The 21,087-nt window shown below is 41.0% G+C and overlaps 1 long non-coding RNA gene across 1 annotated transcript in view; it reads left to right on the forward strand.

Annotated features, from left to right (window-relative positions):
- LOC146394447 (uncharacterized) overlaps window positions 1-21,087 on the forward strand; it is a 55,856-nt gene that overhangs the window by 25,722 nt on the left and 9,047 nt on the right. The window contains exon 2 of the long non-coding RNA XR_014834966.1: window positions 18,706-18,772. This is a non-coding gene — a long non-coding RNA (uncharacterized LOC146394447). The remainder of the gene's footprint in view (window positions 1-18,705; window positions 18,773-21,087) is intronic.

Raw genomic sequence — 21,087 nt, forward strand, 5'->3', positions numbered from 1 at the left:
TGACGGGAACTCCGGATGGACTTCAAATTTATCAATAATAATTTGACTTGATGAAGAGAACCAAGGCACATTTCATCTTTTAAAAATTCTGAATTCATTTCATCTTAAAAAAATTTTTTTTAATGGTACACACATAGTTTTTTAAAAAGAAATACAGTAGCAGTGTACAACTTAAAATTTTCCAAATTAAAAACATCAAAGGCCCTATACTGAAACCTGACTCTACCTACTTTGGTTTCCAGGATATTCCATTCAAAATAAAATATTGTGCAAGTCATACTACTCAATAGGAGTTGAGTAAACACTCTAAGGAAGGTGGTATCTCTGGGGACAAATGCGGAACTTGTATACCAAGCACTCATGAAAAGTGTATTCTCTCTCCTTTGAGATCTCCGACCCAGAAAACACGTCTTTGTTGCTGGTGGTTGGGAATCTAGGATGTTTAGGTGCCCACATCATCACTGGCCAGACCACTGCCTTCACTTTCTGGAACTCTCAACCCTACATGAGGTTTTGGTGGCCAATCACTGAAATAGATGGAATGTTAATATGAAAAGAGAATGAGGATTGCATCACAGCTATTCTTACTAAATACAATTCTGTACATATACAAAGATAAAATGTAAATACAGCTGCATGCCATGCTTCACATATATGCATATATGAATCAGGCGTTGACATTAATTTTTTCATGCCTGAATTTGTGCCACTTTGTTTTTTAAATGTATTATATTGAAGTATAGTTGATTTACAATGCTGTGTTCATTTCTGCTGTACAGCAGTGATTCAGACACACACATATACATATGTCCTTTTTCATATGCTTTTTCATTACACCTTTTCACAGGATATTAAATACAGTCCCCGGTTCTATGAAGTAGGAGTTTGCTATTTATCCATCCTATATATCAGAGTTTGCCTCTGCTAATCCTGAACTCCCTAGGCTTTGCTCCTCCACCCCTTATCCCCACTCCCTCCCCCTTGGCACCCACAAGTCTGTTCTCCATGTCTGTGACTCTGCTTCTGTTTTGCAGATAGGTTCATTTGTGCCATATTTTAGACGCCACATAGTATAAGGGATATCATATGGCATCTGTCTTTCTCTTTGAGTTCCCACTCAGCATGAGAATCTCTAGTTGCACTCGCGTTGCTGCCAGTGTTTTACAGCTGAGTCGTATTCCTTCGTGTGTATCTAACACATCTTCTTAATCCGCTCCTCTGTTGATGGACATTTAGGTTGTTTCCATGTCTTGACTATTGTACATAGTGCTGCTGTGAACCTAGGGGAGGAAGTATATTTTCCAATTATAGTTTCGCCTGGATAGATTCCCAAGAGTGGGAAAGCTGGATCATATGTTAATTCTAATTTTAGTTTTCCATTCTATTTTCCATAGTGGCTGCACCAGTTTACATTTCTACCTACAGATTCAGAGGCTACCCTTTTCTCCACATCCTCTCCATAGCTGGTTATCTGTAGACTTTTTAATGATAACCAATAGGACCAGTGTGAGGTGGTACCTCATAGTAGTTTGGATTTGCATTTCTCTAACATTAGTGATGTTGAGCCTCTGCTCATGTACCTGATAGCCATTCATATGTCTTCTTCAGATACATGTCTATTTAGGTCTGCTGCCCATATTTGATTGCGTTGTTTGTTTATTGTTGTTGTTGAGTTGTATGAGTTGTTTGTATATTTTGGAGATGAAGCACTTGTTGGTCACATCATTTGCAACTATTTTCTCTCATTTTGTAGGTTGTCTTTTCATTTTTTTTTACGGTTTCCTTTGCTGTGCAAAAGCTCGTCAGTTTGATTGGGTCCCACTGGTTTCTTTGTTTTTATTTCTATTACCTTGGGAGACTGACCTAAGAAAACATTTGTAGGGTTGAGGTCAGAGAATGATTTTCCTGTGTTGTTTTCTAGGAGTTTGATGGTTTTCATGTCTTATGTTTAAGTCTTAAAGAAGCCATTTTAGGAGTTCCCGTCATGGCGCAGTGGTTAACGAATCCGACTAGGAACCATGAGGTCGCGGGTTCGGTCCCTGCCCTTGCTCAGTGGGTGAAGGATCCGGCGTTGCCGTGAGCTGTGGTGTAGGTTGCAGACGCGGCTCGGATCCCACGTTGCTGTGGCTCTGGCGTAGGCCGGTGGCTACAGCTCCGATTCAACCCCTAGCCTGGGAACCTCCATATGCCGCGGAAGCGGCCCAAGAGATAGCAACAACAACAACAACAACAAAAGACAAAAAAGACAAAAAATAAAAAGACCAAAAAAAAAAAAAGAAGCCATTTTATTTTTGTGTATGGTGCCAAGGTGTATTCTAGTTTCATTGACTTACATGTGGCTGTCCAATTTTCCCAGAACCAACTGCTGAAGAGACTGTCTTTTTCCCATTTTATATTCTTGGTTCTTAAGCATTGGTAGTGGTTTATTTCTGGGCTCTCTATTCTGTTCCATTGATCTGTGTGTCCGTTTTCGTACCAGTATCATACTGTTTTGATTAATGTAGCTTTGTAGTACTGTCTGAAATTTGGGAGGGTTATGCCTCCTATTTCGTTCTTTTTCTTCAGGATTTCCTTAGTAATTCTGGATCTTTTATGGTTCCATACAAATTTTAGGATTAGTTTTTCTTAGAATTATTTGTTCTGGAGTTCCTGTCGTGGCTCAGCAGAAACGAATCTGACTAGCATCCATGAGGATGCAAGTTCAATCCCTGGCCTTGGTCAGTGGGTTAAGGATCCAGTGTTTCTGTGAGCTGTGGTGTAGGTCGCAGATGCAGCTCGGACAGCTCCGATTTGACCCCTAGCCTGGGAACCTCCACATGCCGTGGATGAGGCCCTAGAAAGACCAAAAAAAAAAAAAAAAAAATATTTGTTCTAGTTCTGTGAAAACTGTCATGAGTAATCTGAGAGGGAGCACATTAAATCTGTAGAGTGCTTTGGGGAGTATGGCCATTTTAACAGTATTCTTCTGATCCAAGTGCATGGATTATCTTTCCATTTCTTTGATTCCTCCTCACTTTCCTTTATTAATGTTTTATAGTTCTCAGCATATAAGTCTTTGACTTCCTGGTCAAGTTTATTCCGAAGGATTTTATTTGGGGGAGTGTGATTTTAGAAGGTATTGTTTTTTTATATATACCTTTCTGTCATTTTATTGTTAAAGAAATGAAACTGATTTCTATAGGTTAATCTCATATTGTGCTACCTTGCTGAATTCCTTTATCAGTTCTAGTAGTTTTTGTGTGGAGTCTTTAGATTTTCTACATATAGTATCATGTCATCAGTATATAATGACATTTTTCACTTTTCCTACCAATTTGGATACCTTTTCTTTCTTTTTTCTGGGTCTGATTGTATCTAGGACTTCCAAAACTATGCTGAATAGAAGTGGTGAGAGGGACTAACCTTGTCTTTTTCCAGATTTTTGTGGAAAGACTTTCACCTTTTCCCTCTTGAGTATGATATTGGCTGTGGATTTATCATAAACGGCTTTTTTTATGTTATGTTCCCTCTATACCCACACTGTTAAGAGTTTTTTATCATGAATGGGCATTGCAGTTTATCAAATGCTTTTCCTGCATCTTTTGAGATGATCATATGGTTTTTTACTTTTCTTCGGTTAATATGGTGTATTACACTGGTTGATTTGTGTATGTTGAACCATCCTTGTGAACTTGGGATGAATCCCACTTGGTCATGGTGTACGATCATTTTTATGTGTTGGATTTGGTTTGCTAACATTTTGTTGAGAATTTTTACATCTATATTCATCTAAAATATTAGCCTATAATTTTCTCTTCCGGTGGTATCTTTGTAAGGTTTTGATATCAGGGTGATGGTGGCTTCACAGAATGGCTTTGGGAGTGTTCCCTCCCCTTCAGTCTTTTGGAAGAATTTAAGAAGGATTGGTATGAGTTCTTTATATGCTTTGTAAAATTCACCTGTGAATTTTTTTTAAATTATAGCTTCTATTTAACTTCTAGTGACCAGTCTGTTCAAATTATCTATATATATCTAAATATATATATATCTAAACACATACATATATATATCTATATAAACACACACACACACACACATATTTTGCCTTTTAGGGCTGCACCATTAGGCTGGGGTTAAATTGGAGTTGTAGCCGCAGGCCTATGCCACAGCCAGTCACACGGGATCTGAGCTGCATCTGTGACCTACACCACAGCTCATGGCAGTGCCAAATCCTTAACACTCTGAGCAAGGACAGGGTTCAAACCCTCATCCTCACAGTTCCTAGTCGGATTCATTTCTACTGCCCCAGAACTCCTTTATTCAGTTTTGGTGTGTTGTAACGTATCTAGAAACATGTCCATTTTTTCAGGTTGTCCAATTTATTGGCATATAATTGTTAACAGCATTCTCATGGTTCTTTGTATTTCTCCAGTATCAGCTGTGATTTCTTTCATTTCTTACTGTTCATATGGATCCTCTCTCTTGGTGAGACTGACCAGAGGTTGGTCAATTTTGTTTACCCTTTCAAAGAACCAGCTCTTGGTTTTATTGATTTTTTTTCTATTTTTTAATGTCTATTTTATCACCTCTCTGATATTTATTAGTTTCTTCCTTCTCCTGACTTTGTTATTGCTGATATTTTTTCTTTTTTCTTGAGGAAGGCCTGTATCACTATGAAAGTCCCTCTAAGAACTGCTTTTGTTGTATCCTATAATTTTGTGTGATGTATTCATTGAAATTTGTCTCAAGGTATTTTTAAAATTTCCTCCTTGATGTCATCATTTGAACCATTGGTGTTTTAGTAGCATTTTTTTTTCTTTTTTCTTTCTTTCTTTGTTTTTTGTTGATTGCTAGTTTCATGCCTTTGTGGTCAGAAAAGATGCATGCTTAAAATAATTTCTGCACTCTTAAATTTGTTGATATGTGCCCTAGTATGTGGTCAATCCTAAAGAATATTCCATGTGCATCTGAAAAGAATGTGTATTCTGGTGTTTTCGGATGTAATGTCCTGAAAGGATCAATTAAGTTCAATTTTTTTATTGTATCATTTAGGATCTCTGTTGCCTTATTTATTTTCTGTCTACATGTGTCCATTGATGTGAGTGGGGTGTTAAAGTCTCCTACTATTATCGTGTTCCTGTCAACTTCTCCCTTCATGTCTGTTAATGTTTGTTTTATGTATTTGGGTGTTCCTGTGCCGGATGCATGGATGTTGAGTCAATATCCTCCTCTTGTACTGATCCTCTTACCATCATATAGTGTCCTTATCTTTGTTTTAAAGTCTGTTTTGTCTGATGTGAGTGTTGTGGCCTCTGCTTTCTTGGCACATCTGCATGAAACTTTTCTTATCCCCGAGATTTCAATATAGGTGTGGTCTTTGCCTAAAGTGAATATCTTGTAGGCAATATATTGTAGCCTCTTAGGGTAGTTTTTTGTTTTGTTTTTTTTAATCAATCTGCCACTCTATTATCTTTTGATCAGAGCATTTAGTCTATTGACATTTAAAGGTAATTAGAGATAGATAGGGATTTATGGCCATTCTAAACCAGTTTTCCTATTGGTTATGTATTTCTTGTTTTCTTTCTCTTTTTGTTTTTCCTTTTTTGGTTTGATGATTTTCTTTTGTCTTCTCTTCGTTTTGGTTTTTGTGAATCTATTGTATGATTTTGATTTGTGGTTATCCTGTTCTTCCAGTATTTAACCCCTTCCTATATCTACTTGCCTTAGATTGGAAGTCATAGAAGCTCAAACACATTCTGAGAAAAAAAAAATCTGTATTTTCATACTCTCCCCCCCACATTTTATGATGTTGATGTTCTCTTTTACATTTGAATGTTTATCATTTTGCTATTTATTGTGGTTATCTTTACTTTCACAAAAAAAAAACCTTTTTTTAAATATGTGTACTGGCTCATTTATGTGATTTACTTTCCAATTGTGATTTTTCTCATTCCTATAGCTTCTTGCCTCTTTTCTCTTTAGAGAAGACCTTTCAATGCTTCTTTAAGGTTAAGTTTAGTACTGTTTTATTCTTTTAGTTTGTTTGTCTGAGAAATTATCTCTTCCTCTTCTAAATGATAATCTTTCTGAATAGAGGATTCTCGGTTGCAGATTTTTCCCATTCAGGACACTAACTATATTGCCACTCCTTCTGGCCTATGACATTTCTGTAGAGAAATCAGCTGATAGTCTTATAGCGGTTTCCTTGCAGTTAACTGTGTTTTTCTCTTGCTGCCTTTCAAATCCTCTTTTTAAGTCTTTCAAGTCCTCCTAAGGTCTTTAACTTTTGCCACTTTATTTAAAATATGCCTTGGTGTAGGTCTGAGTTAATCTTGGATGTCTGTTTCCTTCTTTAGGTTCAAAAAGTTTTTAGCCGTAATTTCTTGACATACATTTTTGATCTCCTCTCTCTCTTCCCCTTCTGGAATCCCGTTACCCATAGATTGGCACACTTGCTATTAGTCCATAGATCTCTTATATTGCTTTCATTTTTTTTTCCATTTGTCTATCTCCTTTACTGATTGGGTAATCTCCATTATTCCATCTTTCAGATCACTTAATCGTTTTTCTATATTGCTCTCTGTGCTGCTCATTGCTTTTAGCTCAGTCTTTGTCTCTGAAGATGAGTTTTCTGATTTTTTTCATTCCTCTTGATAGTTTCTAGTTCCTTTGTACAGTACTCTGCATTTTGTGATAGCTTTTCTTATTTCCTTCTGTATGTTTCGTTTCTCCTTGAAATCAGCATTTATTCAACTGAGTAGGTCTGTTTCATGGTTCTTACAGGGTTATTCTCTTGCTCTTTTAACTGGAGTGGTTCCTCTGCTTCTTCATTTTAACTTAAATTTCTCTATATCAGTTTGGGAGAGACAATTATCTACTGTGGTCTTGGAGGACTAATTGTATGTGGATGCATCCCTCTGTAGCCTGTGTGGGCTTAATGTTTTTGATGCAGGGGCTTGTTTTTAGTATGGATGCCCGCTGCCTCTTTCCTCAGTGTGTGCGAGCCATTATTCCCTTGATTAGGGGATGGGGCTGGTGTTGGGATGACCGGAGCCTGCATGTATACTGAACAGGGCCTCCTCTTTGCTCTGGTTGTCACAGCCCTGTCAGGGGTAGGGTCTGCTCCACAGCTGCTGGAGTAGATGTCCTAAGATGTGCTTCTGAGCTGCAGTCTGAGGCAGGTGGGATAGGAACACTCCTGCAGGAAAGGAACCACTGAGTAGCCCCCTGCTAGAGCTGACCACTGGGAAGTGTGCTCTGTGGTGTCACCTGTCATGCATAGTGTGGACTCACAGAGTGAAACGTGGCTGGCACTGCCCTTGGCCCTGCCTCACCTGTGGCAATCGGCTCTGATATCTGCCAGGTGCTGTGTTCATGAAGCCACCAGGGCAGATCCACTGAAGTCCAGTGGCAGGACCACAGCAGCCGCACACCTGGACACCCTGTGGGAGTATGGAAGCAGCCCAGACCCATCCTGCCTCTGCATCTTGCAAAGCCCACAGCTGCTAAGGCCACACCTGTCCCAGCCACAGGAGCACCTGCTGTCCACTCGGATGTGCCCCAGGCACTGAGTTTACAAAGCCGGTGGTGGTGGCACAGATCCACAACTGCACAGCTGCTCTAGGGAAGGGCTCTGCTTTCAGCTCCACCTCCGTGTGTGGGCAACCTGCTGGCACTTGATGTCCTAGAACTCCTGGGGACAGTGTGAGAAAGAGGCTACTCTGGCAGTTGCCTGCCCCTCCTTTCCTGGGCTGTTGGACAAGGGTGCTTTGCTTCTGCAGCAGGCCTGGGTCTCTTCTGTGTACACCCATGGTTGTGGCCCATACCACACGCCAGCCCCTTGGGCTGTCTGTGCAGCCAAGCCCAGGCCTCTCCTCGAGTCTCTCTGTCTGCTGAAGCCCGAGTTTCAGCACCCAGCCCCTGCACATACAAGCAGGTACACACCACAGGTTGAGGACTGCCAGGTAGAGGAGTCCTCTGCATAAGTATCTCTGTGTTCTGGCTGCTGCAAACACGCTGCTGTGTTCTCCCCTGAGGCTCCAAAGCTCATTTTCTGTCCTGCTGGCAGTGAGGGGGCTTCTCATGGTGCAGATATTTTTTTTTTCCAGCTCTCTCCCTGGGGTGCAGCTCCTGTCCTGCTTCTGACTTTTGTTTTCCTTTCATCCTCCCTGGTTACTTGGAGATCTTTCTTCCACGGTTGGGTGTCTGAGATCTCCCGCCAGCGTTCCATAGGTATTCTGTGAGAACTGTGCCCCATGTAGATGTATCTTTGAAGTGTTTTGGGGAGGAGGGGCACGCTACACCCTAGTCCATCATCTTAATTGACGTGTGGACATTTTCAATTTTACATTTTAACACCAGAGACTATGAACAGCCCTTAGCTTCATAGGTGTTTCTGTCTTACTGATCGTATTCGTGATAGAGGGTCTTGGCATGGAAAAATCAAGCCTCACGTACCCATCGTACCATGTATTAAAAGCTGATTTATGAGCACTTTGGCAATGGCAATATCTTAAAAAAAAAAAAAAAAGGATTCGACTGAGTGTTGGAATGCTTTTCTGCTACAGGGCTGCCAATTTCTGGAATGGTCCTTCATTACACCCTTTCCCAAGATCTCCGCTTATTTCCTAGTAAGGGGACCCGACCCATCCGCCTCCCTCGGAAGAGATGCACACTTTCTCGTTTTAAAAGTTCATGCTCTAACACCAAAGTGACTGCAGAGAAATGTTCAGTTCAACGAGAAACTTTGTAGGAGATGCAGAAACCGTTATGAAAGACGTAATTGTCAGGTCCTGTCAGAAGAAATGTCATGTAATTCTGTGGGGAGTCAGAACATAATTCCTGCAAAGACAGTTTCATCAGGTCTGAAGCCCTAAAGGAAAGAGAAAAGGGGGTGCCCCACGGGGATTGAGGGTCTCACATCCGCATGTTTTACCCTCGCCTGTTCCCAGAGGGAAATGCCGCCGGTGGCGTCAGGATTTATTACCCTGACTCCTCCTGTCTGCATCAACTCTTGATAGAACCCTGTGATACGTCCACTCAAAGTGACACAAGGAGAAAACGGCCAGACTCTGCAGGTGGAGGGCCTGAAACAGCTGTGCCCTTGGCCAGACAGAGGGCAGCTTTCTCACGTCTGTTTGAAGGAGAACAGTTCTCGGAGAGTAGAACCCGTTGCTCTTAAAAAGAGAAGTGCCGCATCACCACAGGATGGGGTTTTTCGCCTGTCCCATGAGCAGCATGAGGGCAGACTTGACTGTTCTGTACCGGAGTGAGCCGAGTCCATCTTGACGTCCCCAAAAGCACTGGCCTGAGTGCAGATACCACATAACTGCAATTATCATCAAACGTCCCGCAGCTGCTCCGGAGCCATGACGCTTCGAGCAAAGTTATAGATAGATGCTAAGTTCTTCTTGTGTAGTGTGCCTTGATAAGCGGACTTGGTAGTGGATTCTTCAAGCATCTCTAGGGGATAACGAGGATGTAGAGGACAAATCTTACAACTTTTTTGTTTGTTTTACTGGAACTTGGTTATACTCGTTCACTTCTGTACCGTCGTTGGCCGTTTCTGCCCTACATGGAGCACTGAGTTACAGCAATAGGCTCTTTATCACTCACAAAGCTGGGAGTATTTACTATTTGATCTTTTCTAGGAAAATGGTGACTATCCTTTTAGCATGATGAACAGTAGTAAAATATCAACATTTTTCTAGGTTCTCTCTCTGTCTCTCCCTCTCTCACCTTGCCATAGTCTTCAAATTTTGCAATTTAGTGTTCTAACGAAAGAAATAAGGTATGCAGTCCTTGACCTGTTTTTACATTTGTACGGTGCAATGCTCGTTTTAAATTAGAGTATCAGAGGATTGAGTTTGTATGGAGAATCACTGGAATTATACCATTTCAGATGTGGAAGGGGGTGTACCCTAAGTAAACATTTCCTAGTGAGAAAAGCAGGAACACTGCACATGACTGACTGCATTTCATGTCACTGCTTGCGACGCCCGTGCTACTTCACTTCTTGATACGCTTGTGTGTGTTCTGCCCGCACTCTTCATCTTCAGCTTACTGATAAACACAGAAGGGTGAAATGGAGAGGAATGATGGAATGCCCATGTCTTCTCTGCTACATCATCTTTTTTTTTTTTGCTCTTGTTTCTCGAGGTCAAATGCTGGTCTGCCAGAGTGTCCCCTCAGCCACAGATGTAATACTTACTTTGAACTCCCTTTGAATCTTTTTTTTTTTTTTATTTTATAATGATTTCTATTTTTTCCGTTATACCTGGTTTACAGTGTTCTGTCCATTTGCTACTGTGCAGCAAGGTGACCCAGTCACACATACATGTATACATTCTTTTTTCTCACATGATCATGGTCCATCATAAGTAACTATTAGATAGAGTTCCCAGTGCTATCCATTGCTCATCCATTGCAAAGGCAGTAGTTTGCATCTATTAACCCCAGATTCCCAGTCCATCCCACTCCCTCTCCCTCCCTCTTGGCAACCACAAGTCTATTCTCCATATCCATGATTTTCTTTTCTGTGGAAAGGTTCATTTGTGCCATATATGAGATTCTAGACATAAGTGATAGCATATGGTATTTGTCTTTCTCTTTCTGACTTACTTCACTTACTTGCACAGTCTCTTGTTCCATCCATGTTGCTGCATATGGCATTATTTTGTTCTTTTTTATGGCTGAGTAGTATTCCATTGTGTATAGCCAAGACATGGAAACAACCTAAATGTCCATCATTGACAGATGATTGGATTAAGAAGATGTGGTATATATACACTTTGAGCATTTTTTTTTTAATTTTACAGTCATATCCATGGCATATGGAAATTCCTGGGCCAGGGATTAAATCCCAGCTACAGCTGTGACCCACTGCAGCTGCAGCAATGCCAGATCCTTTAATCCACTGTGCCACATTGGGGATCAAACCCACACCTCTGCAGTGACCTGAGCTGCTGCAGTCAGATTCTTAACCCACTGCACCCTGATGGGAAGTCCTCATTTAAATCTTGCTGAACTCCACACATCCTGGGCCCAACCACACTCTGTGCTTTCAGAGCACCAGGAATTGTATCTTCTACGGGTGGCAAGGAACTTGGAAGAAATGCATATGACATAGAAGTTGCCTTAGTCAGGCAATGGTTTCTTTTCCTGTTGGACTCCCCTTTAAAAGAAAACACAATCTCAATGTTTGAATTTCTCAGAACTTCAAGACAGACGCAGCAGCACACGAAACCAAGTGGAAACAAGACTTTGTGTAATTGCTCATGCCACACACCCATCACGGGGCGGGGGGGCCCAAGTTAGGAAATGGGGAAATCTAATGTTACTTGATTGCTCTTTTGCACAGAATTATTTTTTTCCTTCCTAATCAGAGACTGTTACCCTGAGAAAAGAGCTAGGTTTTCTCGTCGTCTTTTGTTAGGGAATACATTCTTCAATTGCACCTGATTTTGCACGTGGTATATAACAAACAGATGGTCTCTGCCCTCCTTGGGTTTCTTCTTGAACGTTGTGTCTGTGGACTCACCCAGGTTGATTTCAATACATGAAATTTAAGTGAAGTAAGGCAGACAGAGAAATACCTTATGACAGCACATATACGTGGAACCTAAAATATGACAAATATACTCATTTACGAAACAGACTCACAGACCTTGAAAACACACCTCTGGTTACCAAAGGGGAAGGAAAGATAAGTTGGAAACTTGGGATTAGCAAATACACACTGCTAAATCGAAAACTGATATACAGCAAGGTCCTCCTTTATGGCACAGGGAACTATACTCAGTATCTTGTAAAAAACCACAGTGGGAAGGATAAATACACGCTCACTTACTATTCTTCATTGCTGTGCAGCCTGTCTTTGGATAAACAGTCTGTGTTATATTAATGCCACATCCTTTGGACAAGCCTGGGTTTCATCTGGGGTTTTGCTCTTAACAAAAGAAGCTGCTAAGAATATCTCGTAAGTGCTTCAGGATCTGCCTGTTCCTGAGATGTTCATGAGAGAAGCATTCAGGAGTTCCCACTGTGGCTCAGTGGGTTAAGAACCCAACATAATGTCTGTGAGGATGTAGGTTCGATCCCTGGCCTCACGCAGTGGGTGAAGGATCCAGCATTGCCACAAGCCGTGTCGCTGCTCGCAGATGCGGCTCAGATCCTGTGTTGCTGTGGCTGCAGTGAAGGCCTGCAGGTGCAGCTCCAATTAGACCCCTAGCCGGGGAATGGCCATATGCCACACATGTGGCCCTTAAAAACAACCCCCTCCCCCCAAAAAAAAGCAGTAGCAGCAGCAGCATTCAGGTAGGACTGTTGCTTCGTGATTATTCTGATGCTAGATTTTCAGCATACGCCAAGCTGTGTTCTGAAACCATTATGAAAATTTATAATCTGACAAGATATGGTGACGAGTGTCCAGTGGTTCACAGCCCCCACCCCTTCTCTCAGTATTTTTCAGAAAAATACTGGTATTTGAAGGGTAAGGGTAGTCTTATCCTTAGCCCACTTTATGGGTAAGACATAATGTCTCATTGTTAAATTTATCGTTAAATTCTATAAATGAACTTAAAAACCTTGCATGGGTTCATGAGTTCTAAATGACTACCTCTCAACTACCTATTTATAATTTTGCTCATTTTTTAATGGAAGTATTTGTGTGTGTGTGTGCATTTGTGTATTTTTTTTTTATATTTGCTCGATAAATAGATTGAAAATATATTCTCCTGGAGTTCCTGTTGTGGCTCAGTGGTAATGAACCTGACTAGTCTTCATGAAGGTGCAGGTTCAATGCCTGGCTTAACTCAGGGGGTTAAGGATCTGGCATTGCTACAAGCTGTGGTGTAGTTCACAGACACAGCTCGGATCTGCCACTGCCCTGGTTGTGGTGCAGGCCTGCAGCTGCAGCTCCAATTCAACCCTAGACTGGAAATTTCCATATGCCAGAGGTATGGCCCTAAAAAGACATACACATACAAGAGAGAAAGAGAGAAAGAGGGGAGAGAGGGGGAAAGAGAGAGAGAGGGAAAGAGAGAGAGAAAGAGGGAAAGAAAGAAGAAAAGAAAGAAAGAAAGAAAAGAAAGGAAAGAAAGAAAGAAAAGAAAAGAAAGAAAGAAAAAAGAAAGAGAGAAAGAGAAAGAAAGAAGACAAACCATATTCTCCAAACTGGATGCTTCACTTACCACCCTTTAACATTAGAGTCAGGATTTTAAACTGTAATGTAATGGAATTAATCAAAATTTCCATCTTGGGTTTTTTTTTTTTTCAAATGATTTTTATTTTCTTCATTATAGCTGGTTTACAGCGTTCTGTCCATTTCTTCTGTACAGCAAAGTGACCCAGTCACACGTACATATATATACATTCTTCTTCTCACGTTATCCTCCATCATGTTCCATCACAAGTGACTAGACATAGTTCCCAGTGCTATACAGCAGGATCTCATTGCTTATCCATTCCAAAGGCAATCGTTTGCATCTATGAACCCCAGATTCCCAGTCCATCCCACTCCCTCCTCCTTCCTCTTGGCAACCCCAAGTCTGTTCTCCAAGTCCATGAGTTTCTTTTCTGTGGAAGGGTTTATTTGTGCCATATATTAGATTCCAGGTATAAGTGATATCATATGGTATTTTATTTCTCTTTCTGACTTCAGTTCATATAAGAGTATCTAATTCCATTCATGTTGCTGCAAATGGTATGTCATTCTTTTTTATGGCTGAGTAGTATTCCATTGTGTATATGTACCACATCTTCTTAATCCATTCATCTGCCAATGGACATTTAGGTTGTTTCTGTGTCTTGGCTGTTGCATATAGTGCTGCAATGAACATGCAAGTGCATGTGTCTTTTTTAAGAAAAGTTTTGTCCAGATATAAAGCCCATGAGTGGGATTGCTGGGTCATATGGAAGTTCTATATTTAGTTTGCTGTGGTACCTCCACACTGTTTTCCATAGTGGTTGTACCTATCTTGGGTTTTAAATTATGATATTTGGCTCTCAGTTCTTAACAAACCCATCATTTTTAATCAATTCACTTTTTTTTTTTTAACTGAAAGTTGACCTTTCTCCATCATAAATTATGTTTCAATTTGCCTCTGTGGGGTTACTCTTGTTTCCACCGACCTATCCTCCTATTGCTAATCCACGTGCTCCTAACACAGGTTCACTATTAAGATGGGAAATCCCACAGAGCCCGTGGCCCACCTCCATCATCTCCTTGGAGGGCTCCTTGGTACTCATGCCACTGTTTTACCATATGAATTTAAGAAAGAGCTCATCAAGTTTCACAAAACATGCTTCTGACATTTTTATTTGATCTTCTTTGAATCAATCAATGGACTAATTTGGATAGAATTGACATCTGTGTGTCTTATTACACCAGGGAAATTCTGCTCTGATGCTGCCGCTGTAAATGATATGGGTATCCATATTTCCTAAATGATGATTACTGTTGCAGGGACAGAAACTGACTCTGATCAGGTGACTGATAAGCACTGTTAGAATGCTCTTATTGATTTGACCAACTATGTTTATCTTCCTGTGGGTTTCCTCTGTGTATTACATCACTGATACGTATTTTTTCTTATTCAATTCATGAAATGACAATTCATAAAACAGCTATCTTTTTCTATCAGCACAATGTAGAAGAGAGTTGGGGATAGACATCAGGGGATTTTTCCATTGTAAATGTCACACGTATATTATTTACTCTTGGCTTTCATTATCCTGTTACCCTTAAGAGAGCTCCTTTTAATTCCAGTTTTGTAAGAGGAGTATTCATGAAAGTTTGCAGAATTCTCTTTTGCAATCTGTTGATAAATGGTCATCTGAATTGATGCCCTATCAATTGTGGGTGAACTGCTGTATGAAAAAAAATTCAAGATTATTTTTGTATGTGGTGTTAAAGAGCATTCTTAGTTTCGTTTTTTTTGACATGCACCTGTCCAGTTTTCCCAATAATGCTTATTTAAGAGGCTCTTCTTCTCCATTGTATATTCTTGCCTCCTTTGTGGTGGATTAATTGGCCATAGGTGCATGTATTTACTTCTGGGCTTTCTATCCTGTTCCATTAATCTATATTTCTGTTTTTGAGCCCATACCATACTGTTTTGATGACTATAGCTTTGTAAGGACAGTCTTCAGTCAAAGAGCACGACTCACCCAGTTCTGTTTTTCTTTCTCAGGATTGCTTTGGCTATTCAAGGTCTTTTGTGTTTCCATAGTTTTTTTTTTAATTTTTGTTCTAGTTCTGTGAAAAATGCCAAATAGTAATTTGATGGAGGTTGCATTGAATCTGTAGATTGCCTTTGACAATATTGAGTCTTTCCATTTCTACGTCATCTTTGATGTAAGACTGGATACTACAAAAACTCTTAGGGGAAAACAAATGCAGAACACGCTGACATAAATTCCAGCAATACCTTTCAGAGCCACCTCCTAGAGTAATGAAAATAAAAACAAAAATAAACAAATGGGACCTAATTCAATTTAAACGCTTTAACACCACAAAGGAAACCATAAACAAAATGAAAAAACAATCCATAGCATGGGATAAAATATTTGCAAATGAAGCAACTGACAAGGGATTAATTTCTGAAGTATACATCTCATGCAGCTTTTTCTCAAAGAAACCAAACCAATTTTAAAAAATGGGCTTATCAGACACAACTTAGAATAGATTTACAAGAAGATCCTGCTGAATAGCATTGAGAATTATGTCTAGATACTCATGTTGCAACAGAAGAAAGGGTGGGGGAAAAACTGTAATTGTAATGTATACATGTAAGGATAACCTGACCCCCTTGCTGTACAGTGGGAAAATAAAAAAAAAATAAAAATTAAAATTAAAAAAAAATGGGGAGATCTAAATAGACAATTTTCTGAAGAAGACAGATGACCAACAGGCACATGAAAAGGTGCTGAACATTACTAATTATTAGAAATACAAACCAAGACTACAATGAGGTAGCAACTCACACCAGGCAGAATGGCCATCATCAAAAACTCTACAAACAAATACTGGACAGGGTGCAGAGAAAAGGGAACCCTCCTACATGGTTGGTGGGAATGTAAATTGATGCAGTCACTATGGAGAACAGTATGGAAATTCCTGAAAAAACTAGACACAGAACTACCATATGATCCGGCAATCCCACTCCTGAGAAAACCATAGTTTGAAGAGATACGTGCATCCCTATGTTCACTGCAGCACTATTTACAATAGCTAAGAAATGGAAACAACCTTAATGTTCACCAACAGAGGAATGGATAAAGATGATGTGGTACATATATACAATGGAATACTACTCAGCCATAAAAAAGAATGAATCAATGCCATTTGCAGCAACACGGAGGAACCTAGAGATTATCACAGTAAGGGAAGAAAATCAGAGAAAGACAACATATCACTTATATGTGGAATCTAATAAAAATGATGCAAATGTATTTAAACAGACGCACAGACTTGGAACACTAACTTAGGTGAAGGGAAAGGGGGAGGAAAAATTAGGAGTTCAGGATTAATATATATTTACTTCTTACACCACTATATATAAAACAGATAACCAACAAGAATCTGCCATATAGCACAGGGAAGTTTACTCAATATTTAGTAATAACCTATGTGTGAAAAGAATCTGAAAAAGAACAGATATATGTATAAATCCCTTTGCTATACAGCTGAAAATAATGTAACAGTGTAAATTAACTCTACTTCAAGATAAATTTTTTAAGAAGATAACACATAGAAATGCTCCACCCCCCAAAAAAAATTTATGATATTAAGGGGTTACTGTGCTTCCCTGAAATGGGCACTGATTGATTATAATGCATATTACTTGTACGCAAATCAATTTGTGTGTTAATTTCCAATCTACTCTGAGGAATGAGAGTGAGCTGGAATAAGCCACTATCCCACACCCTGGCTGAGTGATCCTGAATTTGTCAGATTGTTGTGTTTCAACCCAGCACTGCCAACTTTGAGAAGGCATAGCTGGGACAGACATTAAAAGTCACTGCCAGGGAGTTCCTGTCATCACTCAGCAGAAACGAATCTGACTGGCATCCATGAGGATGCAGGTTCGATCCCTGGCCTCGCACAGTGGGTTAAAGATCCAGCGTTGCTGTGAGCTGTGGTGTAGGCCAGCAGCTAGAGCTCTGATTTGACCCCTAGCCTGGGAATCTCCATATGGGAATCTCCATATCTAAAAAGATAGATAAAAATAAAAGTAACGTCCAGCCTAAGCACCAGTGGTCACAATAAACCTAGGGTTTCCTGTTAAGTTTCTCGGATTCATCATATCCTTTGTTAATCAGCACAGATGCATGGTGGCTACTATGATTACTAATGCGTACGTTTGAGTTGAATCATCATTCAATTATACCTCAAAGAACCCTTTACTTGTTTAAAGATCAGTACATAGGTAGGCTGGTGGTCAATGTTCTGCTAAACCTACAAGATTTTCTCTTAAAAAAAAAAAAAAAAAAAGTGGGATCTCCCCCTGTGGCACAACGGGATCAGCAGTGTCTTAGGAGCCCTGGGACACAGGTTCAAGCCCTGGCCCAGGGCAGGCACAGTGGGTTAAAGATCTGGTGTTGCCCCAGCTGTGGTTTAGGTCGAGACTGCCGGTCGGTTCTGATCCCTGCCCTGGGAACTCTCTATTCCGTGGGGCAGCCAAAAATGAAGGAAAAACAAAAAGCAAAAAACAAAAAACTGCATTGGAGCTTCTGTGAACCTTCAGTTGCTACCTCTTGAGTTCATGTGTGCTGTGTTAATCGTTACATGGTCTGGAGGGAAGATGGAGGCATTTTCTCTTAGTGGGGGGCACAGGTTTAGGCTCAGAGTATAGACTATTTTTCTTTTCCTAATTTATTTTTCCTAATCTGGATACCTTTTATTTCTTCTTTTTTTTTTAACTCCGTGAATTTTATTACATTTAGAGTTATACAATGATCATCACAACCCAACTGTACAGCATTTCCATCCCAAACCCCTAGCCCATCTCCCCACCCTTCAAACTGTCTCATTTGCAAATCCCAAGTTTTTCGAAGTCTGTGAGTCAGGATCTGTTCTGCAAAGTTCATAGTGTCCTTTTATTAGATTCTACATGTAGGTGATAGCATTTGATGTTGGTGTCTAAGTTCTTTTAGCATGATAATTTCTAGGTCCGTCCATGTTGCTGCAAATGCCATTGTTTCTTTCCTTTTAATGGCTGAGTAATATTCCTTTGTGTATGTGAACCAATGTCACACCCTGTTTTCCCAGGAGATCCTGGAAGAACGGCAGTCAGGCCTGACCCAGATTCCTGTGGAGCCTCTGCTTTGCCCTGGGACCCAGTGCACACAAAAGCCTGTGTATGCCTTTCAAGAGTGGGGTCTCTGTTTCCCCCAGTCCCATGGAGCTCCTGCGCACAAGCCCCACTGGCCTCCAATGCAAGATGCTGCGGGGGCTCTTTCTCCCAGTGCCAGATCCCCAGGTGTGGGGACTTGAAGTGGGGCTCCGAACTCTCCCTCCTGTAGGCGAGTCTCTGGGATAGTTACTTCCCAGTCTCTGGGCTGCCCACCTAGTGGGTATGGGGTTGCTTATATCGCGTCATCACCCCTCCCACCATCTTGATGTGGCCTCCTCTTTGTCTTCTGGAGTAGGATATCTTTTGGAAAGTTTCCAGTCCATTTGGTTGAAGGTTGTTCAGCATTCGGTTGTAATTTTGCTGTTTTTAGGAGAGAAGATGAGCTCCAGTCCTTCTGTTCTGCCATCTTAATCTCGTCTCGCAAGTTGATTAGACAGGTACCTAGACTCTATTTTATCTTTCTTAACTGAACTGAACAGAAAACATTTCTCTTGTGTCTGATGTGATACTGAACTTCAGCTCTTTCCTGATTCATGAGACCCTCGTGATTGTATACTACTAATTACACCCCAAATGGTTAATGCTTCTTCTTTTCATCAGCCAGAAGATACACAGAAGTTCATAAGTGGCTCTCTTGCTCTCTGTCATGGCTTTCCATGGAGGGTAAAATGAGACCTTTTTTTTTTTTCCCTCTTCAGGGCTGCACCCACAGAATATGGAAGTTCCCAGGCTAGGGGTCGAATCAGAGCTGCAGGTGCCAGCCTACACCACAGTCACAGCAGCAGAGGATCCAAGCCCCGTCTGCAACCTACACCACAACTCATGGCAACGCCGGATCCTTAACCCACGGAGCGAGGCCAGGGATTGAATCTGCCTCCTTATGGATGCTCGTCAGGTACACTACCACTGAGCCACAGCAGGAACTCCCAGAATGGGCATTTATAAATGCAAAACAACAACAAAAAATCTACCTTCTCCCACTTTGCTTCCAATAACCAACCTTCCATGGTTGTTTTGGGGATTAAAAGTATAAAATGCTCTTTGTAAACTGACAAACTTAGGTTTGCCAGAGTAAACCATGCCACTTAATTGTAAACCATGCCACTTAATTAAAGAGACAAAAATAAGATGGATGAGAAAGGCATTGGGAAGTAGAAAATATTTTGCAACCTTGCACTGCATTACAGAATTAATCGACTCTACATAGAAACTTATCATCCATGTAAAGGTGGCAGAGCCCAGAGGAGTGTAACATTCTGAAATTAAATTTTTGGAGCAGTGAGTCATAAATCTTACACCTTTTATTTATGTAAGAAGCCTTGTATAAATGTCAAACTTATGTTGACATGTCTATATGTAGATGTGCCTCTTAAACTGGTGATTCTGATTTTTTTTGCAGTCCCAAGAGCAATCTGTTTCCTTAGGTCGGATGTCTAAGTGGTTTCATATGTGTTGCTGTTTTCAATTCCTGAGCAATTCTGAATAATGAAAACACAAACCTGAACTATGGGGTTTATGAAATAATTAGTCGAATGGGAAACCACAGACTGGAGTCCCAAGTCCTTAATTACACGTCACCTCTGAGGTTTTTAAACTTCGTCATGGTGTCAAAATCCCTAGGTCTGTTTCCTTCATCATTATGTAGAGAAAATTACCAACCCTCCATGGTTGTTTTTGGGATAAAAAGTATACATGCTCTTTGAAAACTGACATGAATTATGAATCTCACTTTGGGTCTAAGTCCTGTAGGTTGGTATTTCAGTCACATGCATCTCAGATGATAAAGACAGAAAGGAGGTTTTCCGAGTGCACAGCTAGGTGACTCCCTGAGAGGGTCAAACGTGGACCCGTCTGACTTCCACCGTGACCGCAGAGCTCGGCGCACACACACACGTGAGCAGACCTCTGGAAGGACAGAATCACTGGACGCTCAAGGTCACCTTCCGTGCTGCCTGATCCACAGGAGTAAATGGAAACAAGCAGTGATGGAAACGGAAGCGGAGAATCCACGCCTCACATCGATGGACTGAAACGCTGGCACCCAACCCACTGCCCTTTCCCGCACAGAACTGGTGTGTTTTGGAGCTGAACAGCGGCGCGAAGCCATCCCAAAAGAAGTTTTTGGGACGAAAAGAGAACCCACTTAGGCGACTAAAGAGGGAGCACAAATAATTCTCATGCTTTGACATATCGGGTGAACATATCTGGACACCACACACACACACACCTATAAATTCCAGGACTGTTCTGAGAAATACGACTATGCTTACTTACAAAGACCATCATAACGGTGGGATACTTACCTGAACACCTGACCCTGTTAGCTGTATTGAGCATCGGCTGAGACAGATTTTGATCCAAATTCACGAAGACGTGGTGAAAGTTCAGGGGCTAGCGTTACACAAGAACCCTGATACTCTTCCCCTGATGCTGAAAGAAAACAGCGCTGCCTGTGGGACTTGGAATATGGACCGGGTCAGTGCCTGGCCGTGTTTCAATCTCCTGAGAATGGTCACGGACAGAAGCCAAGTCTAAAAGGAATGGAACATCAGGAATAGAGGGTTTCCACAGGCGGAATGAAGAAAAAAACCTTACAGTGTCATTAAAGCTAATGCAGGAGGGGAGACGCAATGGGATTTTGTTATTGCTGTTGTCTTTTTAGGGCGGCATCTGCGGCATATGGAGGTTCCCAGGCTAGGGGCTGAATCAGAGCTACAGCCACCAGTCTACACCACAGCTACAGCAATGCCAG

This window comes from Sus scrofa, chromosome X (assembly GCF_054392235.1).
Source record: "Sus scrofa isolate SSC_HxYL_T2T_F1_AM1 chromosome X, Sscrofa_HxYL_maternal_Yorkshire_Landrace_v2.0, whole genome shotgun sequence".
Classification (NCBI taxonomy): Eukaryota; Metazoa; Chordata; class Mammalia; order Artiodactyla; family Suidae; genus Sus; species Sus scrofa.